Source organism: Procambarus clarkii, chromosome 80, assembly GCF_040958095.1.
Source record: "Procambarus clarkii isolate CNS0578487 chromosome 80, FALCON_Pclarkii_2.0, whole genome shotgun sequence".
In the NCBI taxonomy this organism is placed as follows: Eukaryota; Metazoa; Arthropoda; class Malacostraca; order Decapoda; family Cambaridae; genus Procambarus; species Procambarus clarkii.
The window spans coordinates 16,706,561-16,722,416 of NC_091229.1; the positions used below are offsets into that span (position 1 = coordinate 16,706,561).

Here is a 15,856-nt window from a genome sequence, read left to right on the forward strand (position 1 = left end):
TAAACAGCGATTCTACGTCCAACGAGGCTCTTATCCCTGTGGCCCGTGTGCCCCGCAGTAAGTCCACAAATTCCTTTGGAGACTTCAGGCTGAAGGCGCAAGGAACATAAGGAGTCAGCAGGCCGTTGAGTCGCTTCGCCAGTCTGTACGTGGGTGTGGGTATCTGGCTAATGATTGGCCGAAGTGGGTTTCCAGGCTTGTGCGTCTTGACATTCCCATACGCATATCCAGGTTTATATTCCCCAATGATCTTTGGCAGGTGGAGTCCGGATTTCTTGGCGTTCACAGTTTCGATCAGTTTGTTGACCTTTGCTTTTAATTCGGCTGTAGTGTCCTTCGTTACCCTTTGGAACTTAGTTTGGTCAGAGAGTATGATGTTCATTTTCGCCAGATATTTCGCCTATTAATATCCCCTCTTGTTCTGTCTTGTGTTAATGCCACATCACCCCTCCCACCTCACTCAAATGTAGATATAAAATCAGAGATACGTAAGTTCTAATCAGTTGTGTATTTGTGAAGTCTTTGAAAATGTAATAAGTTTTACGAAACACGCCCGTGTCGCGTCAGACTAGAAATAAAAATGAATTTTGGAGAAGTGATTTTTGATTTACCTCCAACAGTGAAGCGTAATGTACGAAAGATTGAGAAAATTCGTGTTAGAATTATTAATCTTACTTTGTCGGTCATATTTAATAATATATATATATATATATATATATATATATATATATATATATATATATATATATATATATATATATATATATATATATATATATATATATTATATATAAATATATATATATATATATATATATATATATATATATATTATATATAAATATATATATATATATATATATATTATATATATATAATAAATATATTATATATATATATATATATATATATGTCGTACCTAATAGCCAGAACGCACTTCTCAGCCTACTATTCAAGGCCCGATTTGCCTAATAAGCCAAGTTTTCATGAATTAATGTTTTTTCGTCTACCTAACCTACCTAACCTAACCTAACCTAGTTTTTTTTGGCTACCTAACCTAACCTTACCTATAAATATAGGTTAGGTTAGGTTAGGTAGGGTTGGTTAGGTTCTGTCATATATCTACGTTAATTTTAACTGCAATAAAAAAAAAATTACCTCATACATAGAGAAAAGGGTTGCTTTATCATTTCATAAGAAAAAAATTATAGTAAATATATTAATTCAAGAAAACTTGGCTTATTAGGCAAATTGGGCCTTGAATAGTAGGCTGAGAAGTGAGTTCTGGCTACTAGGTACGACATATATATATATATATATATATATATATATATATATATATATATATATATATATATATATATATATGTATGTTGTACCTAGTAGCCAGAACGTCGTACTCGGCCTGCTATGCAAGGCCCGATTTGCCTAACAAGCTAAGTTTTCCTTAATTTATATATTTTTCAATATTAGTTCTTATGAATTTATAAGGCTATCTATTTCAATAAATATGAGTTAATTTTTGCTTATATATATATTTTATATATATATATATTAAATATATATATATTTTATATATATATATTAAATATATATATATTTTATATATATATTATATATTATATATATATATTATATATATAATATATATATAATATATATATATATATATAATATATATATATATATATATATATATATATATATATATATATATATATATATATATATATATATATATATATATATATATATATATATATATGTCGTACCTAATAGCCAGAACGCACTTCTCAGCCTACTATGCAAGGCCCGATTTGCTTATTAAGCCAAGTTTTCATGAATTAATGTTTTTTCGACTACCTAACCTACCTAACCTAACCTAACCTAACTTTTTCGGCTACATAACCTAACCTAACCTATAAAGATAGGTTAGGTTAGGTTAGGTAGGGTTGGTTAGGTTCGGTCATATATCTACGTTAATTTTAACTCCAATAAAAAAAAATTGACCTCATACGTAATGAAATGGGTAGCTTTATCATTTCATAAGAAAAAAAATAGAGAAAATATATTAATTCAGGAAAACTTGGCTTGTTAAGCAAATCGAGCCTTGCATAGTAGGCTGAGAAGTGCGTTCTGGCTACTAGGTACGACATATACATATATATATATATATATATATATATATATATATATATATATATATATATATATATATATATATATATATATATATATATATATATATATATGTCGTACCTAATAGCCAGAACGCACTTCTCAGCCTACTATGCGAGGCCCGATTTGCCTAATAAGCCAAGTTTTCCTGAAATAATATATTTTTTCTAATTTTTTTCTTATGAAATGATAAAGCTACCCATTTCATTATGCATGAGGTCAATTTTTTTTATTGGAGTTAAAATTAACGTAGATATATGACCGAACCTAACCAACCCTACCTAACCTAACCTAACCTATCTTTATAGGTTAGGTTAGGTTAGGTAGCCGAAAAAGTTAGGTTAGGTTAGGTTAGGTAGGTTAGGCAGTCGAAAACATTAATTCATGAAAACTTGGCTTATTAGGCAAATCAGGCCTTGCATAGTAGGCTGAGAAGTGCGTTCTGGCTATTAGGTACGACATATATATATATATATATATATATATATATATGTCGTACCTAGTAGCCAGAACTCACTTCTCAGCCTACTATGCAAGGACCGATTTGCCTAATAAGCCAAGTTTTCATGAATTAATGTATTTTTGTCTACCTAACCTACCTAACCTAACCTAACCTAGCTTTTTTTGGCTACCTAACCTAACCTTACCTATATATATAGGTTAGGTTAGGTTAGGTAGGGTTGGTTAGGTTCGGTCATATATCTACGTTAATTTTAACTTCAATAAAAAAAAATTGACCTCATACATAGTGAAAAGGGTAGCTTTATCATTTCATAAGAAAAAAATTATAGTAAATATATTAATTCAGGAAAACTTGGCTTATTAGGCAAATCGGGCCTTGAATAGTAGGCTGAGAAGTGAGTTCTGGCTACTAGGTACGACATATATATATATATATATATATATATATATATATATATATATATATATATATATATATATATATATATATATGTTGTACCTAGTAGCCAGAACGCAATGTTTGGCCTACTATACAAGGCCCGATATGCCTAATAAGCCAAGTTTTCCAGAATTTCAATATTTTCCCTATTTTTTTTCTTATGAAATGATGAAGCTATTAATTTCGTTATATATGAGATAATTTTTTTTAAATTTGAGTTCAAACTAGCGTAGTTATATGACCGAACCTAACCAACCCTACCTAACCTAACCTAACCTATCTTAACCTAACCTAAACTAACATAACTAAATAAATAATTTATGTTCTTAATATAATATAATTGTAGTATTTAAAATATACCAATAGGAAACAATTTATTGAAAATAAAGAAAATCACTCGGCCTATTAGGCAAATCGGGCCTTGCATAGTAGGCCGAGAAGTGAGTTGTAGCTACTAGGTACGACATATATATGTATATATTTCACAAAGAAATCACAGAAGTGTAACATATGAATGAGTTAGTTTAGTTCATTTATTATGCACCCCATACCCATCTTGTGGGCGGTAGTGGAAAGGGTTACACACACACACACACACACACACACACACACACACACACACACACACACACACACACACACACACACACACACACGAAGCAAAGAGCCAGAGCACAATTTTCGCAAGCACAAATAGGTGAGGTGAGTACACACACACACGCACGCTATTATGTAACACACTGGCTTAATAGAATTCTACGACTAGGTGACAAAGATTAAGCAAGAAAGAGAAGGCTGGGCAGACTGCATTTTTTTGGACTGTCGGAAATCCTTTGATACAGTCCCCCCATAAGAGGCTGGTACATAAGCTGGAGAGACAGGCAGTAGTAACTGGTAAGGTGCTCCAGTGGATAAGGAAATACCTATGCAATAGGAAGCAAAGAGTTACAGTGAGGGGTGCGACCTCAGATTGGCGTGAAGTCACCAGTGGAGTCCCACAGGGCTCTGTACTCGGTCCTATCCTGTTTTTGATATACGTAAATGATCTCCCAGAGGGTATAGACTCATTTCTCTCAATGTTTGTTGACGATTCCAAAATTATGAGAAGGATTAAGACAGAGGAGGACTGCTTGAGGCTTCAAGAAGACCTAGACAAACTAAAGGAATGGTCGAGCAAATGGTTGTTAGAGTTTATCCCAAGCAAATGTAAAGTAATGAAGATAAGTGTAGGGAGCAGGAGGCCAGTTACAAGGTATCATTTGGGAGATGAAATTCTACACGAGTCAGAGAGAGAGAAAGACCTGGGGGTTGATATCACGCCAGACCTGTCCCCTGAAGCCCATATCAAGAGGATAACATCAGCAGCATATGCCAGGTTGGCTAAGATAAGAACGACATTTAGAGACTTGTGCAAGGAATCATTCAGAACTTTTTATACCACCTATTTCAGACCAATCCTGGAGTACACAGCCCCAGCATGAAGTCCATATCTAGTCAAGCATAAGATCACACTGGAAAAAGTTCAAAGGTTTGCCACCAGACTAGTACGCAAACTGAGAGGTATGAGCTACGAGGAGAGACAACGGGAATTAAACCTCACGTCGCAAGAAGACAGAAGAGTTAGAGGGGGATATGATTAGCATTTACAAGATTCTCAGAGGAATTGACCGGTTAGATAAAGACGGGCTATTTAACACAAGAGGCACACGCACTAGGGGACACAGGTGCAAACTGAGTGCCCAAATGAGCCACAGAGATATTAGAAAGATTTTTTTTAGTGTCAGAGTAGTTGACAAATGGAATGCATTAGACACTGATGTGGTGGAGGCTGACTCCATACACAGTTTCATGTGTAGATATGATAGAGCCCAATAGGCTCAGGAACCTGTACACCAGTTGATTGATAGTTGAGAGGCGGGACCAAAGAGCCAGAGCTCAACCCCCGGAAACACATATAGGTGAGTACATCTCCAGGATGCAGCCCGCAGCAGCTGTTTAATTCCCAGGTACCTCTTCACTTATAAGTAAACAGTGATTTCCAGTGAAAGAAACGTTTTCAATTTGCTTTTGCCTCGCCAGGGAATTGAACCTTCGCTCTTAGTACAATGAATGAGCGATGTCAGCTCTGTCCTGTGTCTGAGGACTCACCAATCTGTGCTTACGAGTGTTGAGTTTCAGCTATTTTTTCCCGCCTCAACACTTAATTCACTAATGTTGGTCACGGAGCACTGTCATATCAACTTTGGAATCTCTCTTGTGTGTGTACTAAAAATGATGGTTTAAATAGACCACAATATTACTGTAATAAAAATGTTAGGTACGGGAAATTTCTTCAAGCCATATTAATTTGATTAAGGGATAAGGAAGTTCATCTTATATACTGATATATATATTTAGTATTTTTCAATTTAGATATTAACTGCAGTCATAAGAATCATGGCAGATTAGATAGCCGGAAATTAGCCGTAATATCTATTTCCTCCAAATCCCCCACGTCCTCCTCCGAAGCCACCACTGAAACCTCTGCCACCGCCGAAACCTCTACCACCGCCGAAGCCTCTACTACCTAGGTAACCGGGATCGGCTTCAGGGTCTGCAACGGGCTCAGGGTTGGCTTCGGCACTCCTCCTTCCACGATATCCTCCATATCCTCCCCCGAAGCCACTTCCATGGGAGCCCCTACCGATGCCTCCTCGAAATCCTCCGAAACCTCCCCTGAAGTGACCGGGTTCGGCATCTGGGGAAGGCTCAGCGTTTGTGGCCACCAAGCACATGGCAGCCAGGAATGCTACAACGATCTGGTGAATGAACACAAGGATGAAATTCTCTGGAGTTTTCATATGATAATATAACAGAAGATTTATCATACATAGGAATATTTACTTATGTTTTTTTTAGATTTTGGTTTAGACTTTATAAAGTGAATAGTATAAAATTCTTATCAAATAGCAGATTACGTCAAACTTTGTACTATGGTGCACCTAGTTGCAAAAACTTCTTTCTAAACAGGAGGATGGGTTGAAATATCAAGATGTGTGGGTTCACGCATTGACAACAAATTTGTGGTATAGTACTGTGAAATGTTTGAATTAGGAAAACAACATTTTTAGCAATGTTGAGGATATAATTCTTGAAATCTAAGATATCATTCAACTTAATCTGCAAAAAGGAAACAAGGTAATTTTTCAGAACTTGAGGTTTTGAACTCTATTCCATTTGAACACTTATCTCAAGCAGCAGGGAGCTATAACAGATAGTTAATTCACTTGTATAGGCAAATATTTAGAAAGTAAAAAAAAATGAACATGCAGAATAATTTTTAGTACATAATGTATGAAAATACTCTAAAGAGAAAGTGTTCGAAATTATTTATAAAATATACAACTTTTATAAATAATGTTTCCTTCTATGAATTAGCTAAGAAACAAAGAATATACTCTCAACTTGCGTACTATCAGTTAAATAAAGTACGAGTTTTAGTTTAAATGTTGAGTCAAATGTAACTCACCAGGGTCTTCATATCTATGGTGTGTCTTGGAGGACTGTGTGGAGTTGGAGGCAGCGCGGCCTTATATACCTCTCGCGAGACAGAGATTAGACGACTTCTCAAGGACATGAATGACTTGTTGCTCTCTTGTTGCGTAAGTTTCCTGGTGTTTATGTTATAATAAAACATAGGACAAATATTGCATCGATATTAATCTGTTTACCAATTCAAATAAAAAAGTACGGAAGAATAAAGTTATGTTATATATTAAAACGTGTAACCAACTAGTATATATGAAAGTCACGGATCAAGTAATCAGTCATAAGCTTATTGATCAATCACATGTGTGATGTTAACTCATAATTGTATTGGTCAATCAAAAGTTTGTGATGAATCGTTGTTGTGTCAGTCAATAATAGGTGTGTCATCAATCGCAGGCGTGCTTGATCGATTACACTCGTCCCATCAACCACAAGAGTGTCAATCACCCAATGAAACAATTGAAACTAATTCAGGGATTGTACAGTTTTCATATTCACCCCATTTACTATACCGACAAGATGGAGTATGTCGCCATCCCAAACATTAATCTAATTGTCAATATATTTGTTTAGATAAAATTATCCTGATATTTTACCTATTGACTGTTGAATTTACGTCTCATTCGTTTTTAATTCCGTCGTTTTATACATGGCTACGATCTACTTATTTATGTCACTGATGTTTACAGTTATATTTTGAATCATTATGTCAGCATTAGAAATATTTATTAAACACACATTTACTGTGTTCATAAATATTCAAGCCTAACACTGAATTACTTTGTTTGGCTGGTAAGTCAGTATTGTCAATATGAAATAAATATACTGCATACATATTCTTTAGAATCAGTCAGACGTGAGTGTAAAAATTGATCATACCATTAAACATTATTAACTTGTATGAGTATGAATTCTCTCCTGCATTGTCGTTCTTATATACTAAGATATATATATATATATATATATATATATATATATATATATATATATATATATATATATATATATATATATATATATATATATATATATATATATATATATATATATATATATATATATGTCGTACCTAGTAGCCAGAACGCACTTCTCAGCCAACTATGCAAGGCCCTATTTGCGTAATAAGCCAAGTTTCCATGAATTAATTGTTTTTCGACTACCTAACCTACCTAACCTAACCTAACCTAACTTTTTCGGCTACCTAACCTAACCTAACCTATAAAGATAGGTTAGGTGGGGTTGGATAGGGTCGGTCATATATCTACGTTAATTTTAAGTCTAATAAAAAAAATGACCTCATACATAATGAAATAGGTAGCTTTATCATTTCATAAGAAAAAAAATTGAGAAAATATATTAATTCATGAAAACTTGGCTTATTAGGCAAATCGGGCAATGCATAGTAGGCTGAGAAGTGCGTTCTGGCTACTAGGTACGACATATATATATATATATATATATATATATATATATATATATATATATATATATATATATATATATATATATATATATATATATATATATATATATATATATATATATTCACATATATCTGGTATGTGTGTGTGTAAATCACGAAAATTAACACCTCATGAAAGATGTGACAATGTCAGACCACAGAGGAAGAATTGAAACAGGAATTTCCTTAAGTACTTTCGTATAATATTACATCTTCAGAAGGAATAATTTACAAGCCTAATACTGGACTTATATAGGCAGGTGAGAGAGGTGAGGTGCAATGAAAAATGAATGGGAATTAGGTGGATACAAATAAGAGCCGCATAAGAAATGCAAAAGGCCTATAGGCCCATACGAGGCAGCTCCTATTTATACCCACCAATAGGCCGACACATGGATAATAATTGCATAAGATTGTAAATATTTACAATGAATTAGTGAGACAAATGTGTCTCAATGATCCTATTCAAGTCGCCCTTTAACTGATCTATCAAAAATGAATCTAAGTTATATAAACCACTGATAATGTTGAAGTTACATTCTTTTGTAATCTGTATTAAAACAGATTCAATTATGTTCCTGTTATAGGTGAGCTTACAATTTATTCCTGAAGAAGCCATCTCCCAATCAATTTGGTGAGCATTTACTGACAAATGAACACACAAAGCATTAAACAATTGGCCATGTCTTACTAAGTTTTTATGTCGGGAAATTCTAAATTTCAAAATTTTGGATGTTTGTCCAACATAGAACCTATTACAGTCTTTACAAGGTATTTTATAAAGGACACAATTATCACTACGAGGGCTGTTTCCAACTAATAGTTTTCCAACAGTATTTTCGTAGCAGAACAATACATGTATACGAAAAAGTTTCATTGCCTTGACCATATTTTCAAACCCAGGGAAATAATTTTTTCACTGCATAAATGATTATAATATGTACGACGTGCTTTGCTACGGCAAACTTCCAAAAAACTCAGTGGATAACAAAGCTTGAGACCAATAGAATCAATATTCTTAAACTCTTCAGCTTAGAATTCTGGACTCACAACCCGAGGAGCTCTTAGATACAGTGAAGCAAAAATTAACTCATATTTATTGAAATAGATAGCCTTAAAATTTCATAAGAACTAATATTGAAAAATATATAAATTAAGGAAAACTTAGCTTGTTAGGCAAATCGGGCCTTGCATAGCAGGCCGAGTACGACGTTCTGGCTACTAGGTACAACATATATATATATATATATATATATATATATATATATATATATATATATATATATATATATATATATATATATATATATATGTTGTACCTAGTAGCCAGAACGCAATGTTTGGCCTACTATGCAAGGCCCGATATGCCTAATAAGCCAAGTTTTCCAGAATTTCAATATTTTCCCTATTTTTTTTCTTATGAAATAATGAAGCTATTAATTTCGTTATATATGAGCTATTTTTTTTTAAATTTGAGTTCAAACTAACGTAGTTATATGACCGAACCTAACCAACCCTACCTAACCTAACCTAACCTATCTTAACCTAACCTAAACTAACATAACTAAATAAATAATTTATGTTCTTAATAGAATATAATTGTAGTATTTAAAATATACCAATAGGAAACAATTTATTGAAAATAAAGAAAATCACTCGGCCTATTAGGCAAATCGGGCCTTGCATAGTAGGCCGAGAAGTGAGTTGTAGCTACTAGGGACGACATATATATATATATTTCACAAAGAAATCACAGAAGTGTAACATATGAATGAGTTAGTTTAGTTCATTTATTATGCACCCCATACCCATCTTGTGGGCGGTAGTGGAAAGGGTTACACACACACACACACACACACACACACACACACACACACACACACACACACACACACACACACACACACACACACACACACACACACACACACACACACACACACGAAGAAAAGAGCCAGAGCACAATTTTCGCAAGCACAAATAGATGAGGTGAGTACACACACACACACACGCACGCTATTATGTAACACACTGGCTTAATAGAATTCTACGACTAGGTGACAAAGATTAAGCAAGAAAGAGAAGGCTGGGCAGACTGCATTTTTTTGGACTGTCGGAAAGCCTTTGATACAGTCCCCCCATAAGAGGCTGGTACATAAGCTGGAGAGACAGGCAGTAGTAACTGGTAAGGTGCTCCAGTGGATAAGGAAATACCTAAGCAATAAGAAGCAAAGAGTTACAGTGAGGGGTGCGACCTCAGATTGGCGTGAAGTCACCAGTGGAGTCCCACAGGGCTCTGTACTCGGTCCTATCCTGTTTTTGACATACGTAAATGATCTCCAAGAGGGTATAGACTCATTTCTCTCAATGTTTGCTGACGATGCCAAAATTATGAGAAGGATTAAGACAGAGGAGGACTGCTTGAGGCTTCAAGAAGACCTAGACAAACTAAAGGAATGGTCGAACAAATGGTTGTTAGAGTTTATCCCTAGCAAATGTAAAGTAATGAAGATAAGTGTAGGGAGAAGGAGGCCAGTTACAAGGTATCATTTGGGAGATGAAATTCTACACGAGTCAGAGAGAGAGAAAGACCTGGGGGTTGATATCACGCCAGACCTGTCCCCTGAAGCCCATATCAAGAGGATAACATCAGCAGCATATGCCAGGTTGGCTAAGATAAGAACGACATTTAGAGACTTGAGCAAGGAATCATTCAGAACTTTTTATACCACCTATTTCAGACCAATCCTGGAGTACACAGCCCCAGCATGGAGTCCATATCTAGTCAAGCATAAGATCAAACTGGAAAAAGTTCAAAGGTTTGCCACCAAACTAGTACGCAAACTGAGAGGTATGAGCTACGAGGAGAGACTAAGGGAATTAAACCTTACGTCGCAAGAAGACAGAAGAGTTAGAGGGGATATGATTAGCATGTACAAGATTCTCAGAGGAATTGACCGGTTAGATAAAGACGGGCTATTTAACACAAGAGGCACACGCACTAGGGGACACAGGTGCAAACTGAATGCCCAAATGAGCCACAGAGATATTAGAAAGATTTTTTTTAGTGTCAGAGTAGTTGACAAATGGAATGCATTAGACACTGATGTGGTGGAGGCTCACTCCATACAAAGTTTCATGTGTAGATATGATAGAGCCCAATAGGCTCAGGAACCTGTACACCAGTTGATTGATAGTTGAGAGGCGGGACCAAAGAGCCAGAGCTCAACCCCCGGAAGCACATATAGGTGAGTACATCTCCAGGATGCAGCCCGCAGCAGCTGTTTAATTCCCAGGTACCTCTTCACTTATAAGTAAACAGTGATTTCCAGTGAAAGAAACAGTTTCAATTTGCTTTTGCCTCGCCAGGGAATTGAACCTTCGCTCTTAGTACAATGAATGAGCGATGTCAGCTCTGTCCTGTGTCTGCGGACTCACCAATCTGTGCTTGCGAGTGTTGAGTTTCAGCTATTTTTTCCCGGCTCAACACTTAATTCACTAATGTTGGTCACGGAGCACTGTCATATCAACTTTGGAATCTCTCTTGTGTGTGTACTAAAAACGATGGTTTAAATAGACCACAATATTACTGTAATAAAAATGTTAGGTACGGGAAATTTCTTCAAGCCATATTAATTTGATTAAGGGATAAGGAAGTTCATCTTATATACTGATATATATATTTAGTATTTTTCAATTTAGATATTAACTGCAGTCATAAGAACCATGGCAGATTAGATAGCCGGAAATTAGCCGTAATATCTATTTCCTCCAAATCCCCCACGTCCTCCTCCGAAGCTACCACTGAAACCTCTGCCACCGCCGAAACCTCTACCACCGCCGAAGCCTCTACTACCTAGGTAACCGGGATCGGCTTCAGGGTCTGCAACGGGCTCAGGGTTGGCTTCGGCACTCCTCCTTCCACGATATCCTCCATATCCTCCCCCGAAGCCACTTCCATGGGAGCCCCCACCGATGCCTCCTCGAAATCCTCCGAAACCTCCCCTGAAGTGACCGGGTTCGGCATCTGGGGAAGGCTCAGCGTTTGTGGCCACCAAGCACATGGCAGCCAGGAATGCTACAACGATCTGGTGAATGAACACAAGGATGAAATTCTCTGGAGTTTTCATATGATAATATAACAGAAGATTTATCATACATAGGAATATTTACTTATGTTTTTTTTTAGATTTTGGTTTGGACTTTATAAAGTGAATAGTATAAAATTCTTATCAAATAGCAGATTACGTCAATCTTTGTACTATGGTGCACCTAGTTGCAAAAACTTCTTTCTAAACAGGAGGATGGGTTGAAATATCAAGATGTGTGGGTTCACGCATTGACAACAAATTTGTGGTATAGTACTGTGAAATGTTTGAATTAGGAAAACAACATTTTAAACAATGTTGAGGATATAATTCTTGAAATCTAAGATATCATTCAACTTAATCTGCAAACAGGAAACAAGGTAATTTTTCAGAACTTGAGATTTTGAACTCTATTCCATTTGAACACTTATCTCAAGCAGCAGGGAGCTATAACAGATAGTTAATTCACTTGTATAGGCAAATATTTAGAAAGTTTAAAAAAAATTGAACATGCAGAATAATTTTTAGTACATAATGTATGAAAATACTCTAAAGAGAAAGTGTTCGAAATTATTTATAAAATATACAACTTTTATAAATATTGTTTCCTTCTATGAATTAGCTAAGAAACAAAGAATATACTCTCAACTTGCGTACTATCAATTAAATAAAGTACGAGTTGTAGTTTAAATGTTGAGTCAAATGTAACTCACCAGGGTCTTCATATCTATGGTGTGTCTTGGAGTACTGTGTGGAGTTGGAGGCAGCGCGGCCTTATATACCTCTCGCGAGACAGAGATTAGACGACTTCTCAAGGACATGAATGACTTGTTGCTCTCTTCTTGCGTAAGTTTCCTGGTGTTTATGTTATATTAAAACATAGGACAAATATTGCATCGATATTAATCTGTTTACCAATTCAAATAAAAAAGTACGGAAGAATAAAGTTATGTTATATATTTAAACGTGTAACCAACTAGTATATATGAAAGTCACGGATCAAGTAATCAGTCATAAGCTTATTGATCAATCACATGTGTGATGTTAACTCATAATTGTATTGGTCAATCAAAAGTTTGTGATCAATCGTTGTTGTGTCAGTCAATAATAGGTATGTCATCAATCGCAGGCGTGCTTGATCGATTACACTCGTCCCATCAACCACAAGAGTGTCAATCACCCAATGAAACAATTGAAACTAATTCAGGGATTGTACAGTTTTCATATTCACCCCATTTACTATACCGACAAGAATGAGTATGTCGCCATCCCAAACATTAATCTAATTGTCAATATATTTGTTTAGATATAATTATCCTGATATTTTACCTATTGACTGTTGAATTTACGTCTCATTCGTTTTTAATTCCTCCGTCGTTTTATACATGGCTACGATCTACTGATTTATGTCACTGATGTTTACAGTTATATTTTGAATCATTATGTCAGCATTAGGAATATTTATTAAACACACATTTACTGTGTTCATAAATATTCAAGCCTAACACTGAATTCCTTTGTTTGGCTGGTAAGTCAGTATTGTCAATATGAAATAAATATACTGCATACATATTCTTTAGAATCAGTCAGACGTGATTTTAAAAATTGATCATACCATTAAACATTATTAACTTGTATGAGTATGAATTCTCTCCTGCATTGTCGTTCTTATAAACTAAGACATATATATATATATATATATATATATATATATATATATATATATATATATATATATATATATATATATATATATATATATATATATGTATATATATATATATATATATATATATATATATATATATATATATATATATATATATATATATATATATATATATATATATATATATATATATATATATATATATATATATATATATATATGTCGTACCTAGTAGCCAGAACGCACTTCTCAGCCTACTATGCAAGGCCCGATTTGCCTAATAAGCCAAGTTTTCCTGAATTAACATATTTTCTCTATTTTTTTTCTTATGAAATGATAAAGCTACCCATTTCATTATGTATGAGGTCAATTGTTTTTTTATTGGAGTTAAAATTAACGTACATATATGACCGAACCTAACCAACCCTACCTAACCTAACCTATCTTTACAGGTTAGGTTAGGTTAGGTAGCCGAAAAAAGTTAGGTTAGGTTAGGTTAGGTAGGTTAGGTAGTCGAAAAACAATTAATTCATGAAAACTTGGCTTATTAGGCAAATTGGGCCTTGCATAGTAGGCTGAGAAATGCGTTCTGGCTACTAGGTACGACATATATATATATATATATATATATATATATATATATATATATATATATATATATATATATATATATATATATATATATATATATATATATGTATATATATGTCGTACCTAGTAGCCAGAACGCACTTCTCACCCAACTATGCAAGGCCCTATTTATATATATATATATATATATATATATATATATATATATATATATATATATATATATATATATATATATATATATATATATATATATATATATATATATATATATATATATATATATATATGTATATATATGTCGTACCTAGTAGCCAGAACGCACTTCTCAGCCAACTATGCAAGGCCCTATTTGCCTAATAAGCCAAGTTTCCATGAATTAATTGTTTTTCGACTACCTAACCTACCTAACCTAACCTAACCTAACTTTTTCGGCTACCTAACCTAACCTAACCTATAAAGATAAGTTAGGGTAGGTTAGGTGGGGTTGGATAGGTTCGGTCATATATCTACGTTAATTTTAACTCTAATAAAAAAAAATTGACCTCATACATAATGAAATGGGTAGCTTTATCATTTCGTAAGAAAAAAATTTGAGAAAATATATTAATTCATGAAAACTTGGCTTATTAGGCAAATCGGGCCTTGCATAGTAGGCTCAGAATTGCGTTCTGGCTACTAGGTACGACATATATATATATATATATATATATATATATATATATATATATATATATATATATATATATATATATATATATATATATATATATATATATATATATATATATATATATATATATTCACATATATCTGGTATGTGTGTGTGTGTAAATCACGAAAATTAACACCTCATGAAAGATGTGACAATGTCAGACCACGGAGGAAGAATTGAAACAGGAATTTCCTTAAGTACTTTCGTATAATATTACATCTTCAGAAGGAATAATTTACAAGCCTAATACTGGACTTATATAGGCAGGTGAGAGAGGTGAGGTGCAATGAAAAATGAATGGGAATTAGGTGGATACAAATAAGAGCGGCATAAGAAATGCAAAAGGCCTATAGGCCCATACGAGGCAGCTCCTATTTATACCCACCAATAGGCCGACACATGGATAATAATTGCATAAGATAGTAAATATTTACAATGAATTAGTGAGACAATTGTGTCTCAATGATCCTATTCAAGTCGCCCTATAATTGATCTATCAAAAATGAATCTAAGTTATATAAACCACTGATAATGTCGAAGTTACATTCTTTTGTAATCTGTATTAAAACAGATTCAATTATGTTCCTGTTATAGGTGAGCTTACAATTTGTTCCTGAAGAAGCCATCTCCCAATCAATTTGGTGAGCATTTACTGACAAATGAACACACAAAGCATTAAACAATTGGCAATGTCTTACTAAGTTTTTATGTCGGGAAATTCTAA

At 34.1% G+C, this 15,856-nt stretch overlaps 2 long non-coding RNA genes across 2 annotated transcripts; both read right to left on the reverse strand.

Moving 5' to 3' along the window:
- Nucleotides 1-5,452: 5,452 nt before the first annotated feature.
- On the reverse strand, nucleotides 5,453-6,625 carry LOC138357857 (uncharacterized). Its single transcript, XR_011225167.1, has 2 exons — nucleotides 6,588-6,625; nucleotides 5,453-5,877 (listed from the first exon to the last, which is right to left on the reverse strand). It is a non-coding gene; the product is annotated as an uncharacterized lncRNA (long non-coding RNA).
- A 5,107-nt stretch (nucleotides 6,626-11,732) lies between these two features.
- On the reverse strand, nucleotides 11,733-12,909 carry LOC138357858 (uncharacterized). The gene is made up of 2 exons (XR_011225168.1): nucleotides 12,871-12,909; nucleotides 11,733-12,157 (listed from the first exon to the last, which is right to left on the reverse strand). It is a non-coding gene; the product is annotated as an uncharacterized lncRNA (long non-coding RNA).
- Nucleotides 12,910-15,856: the final 2,947 nt, after the last annotated feature.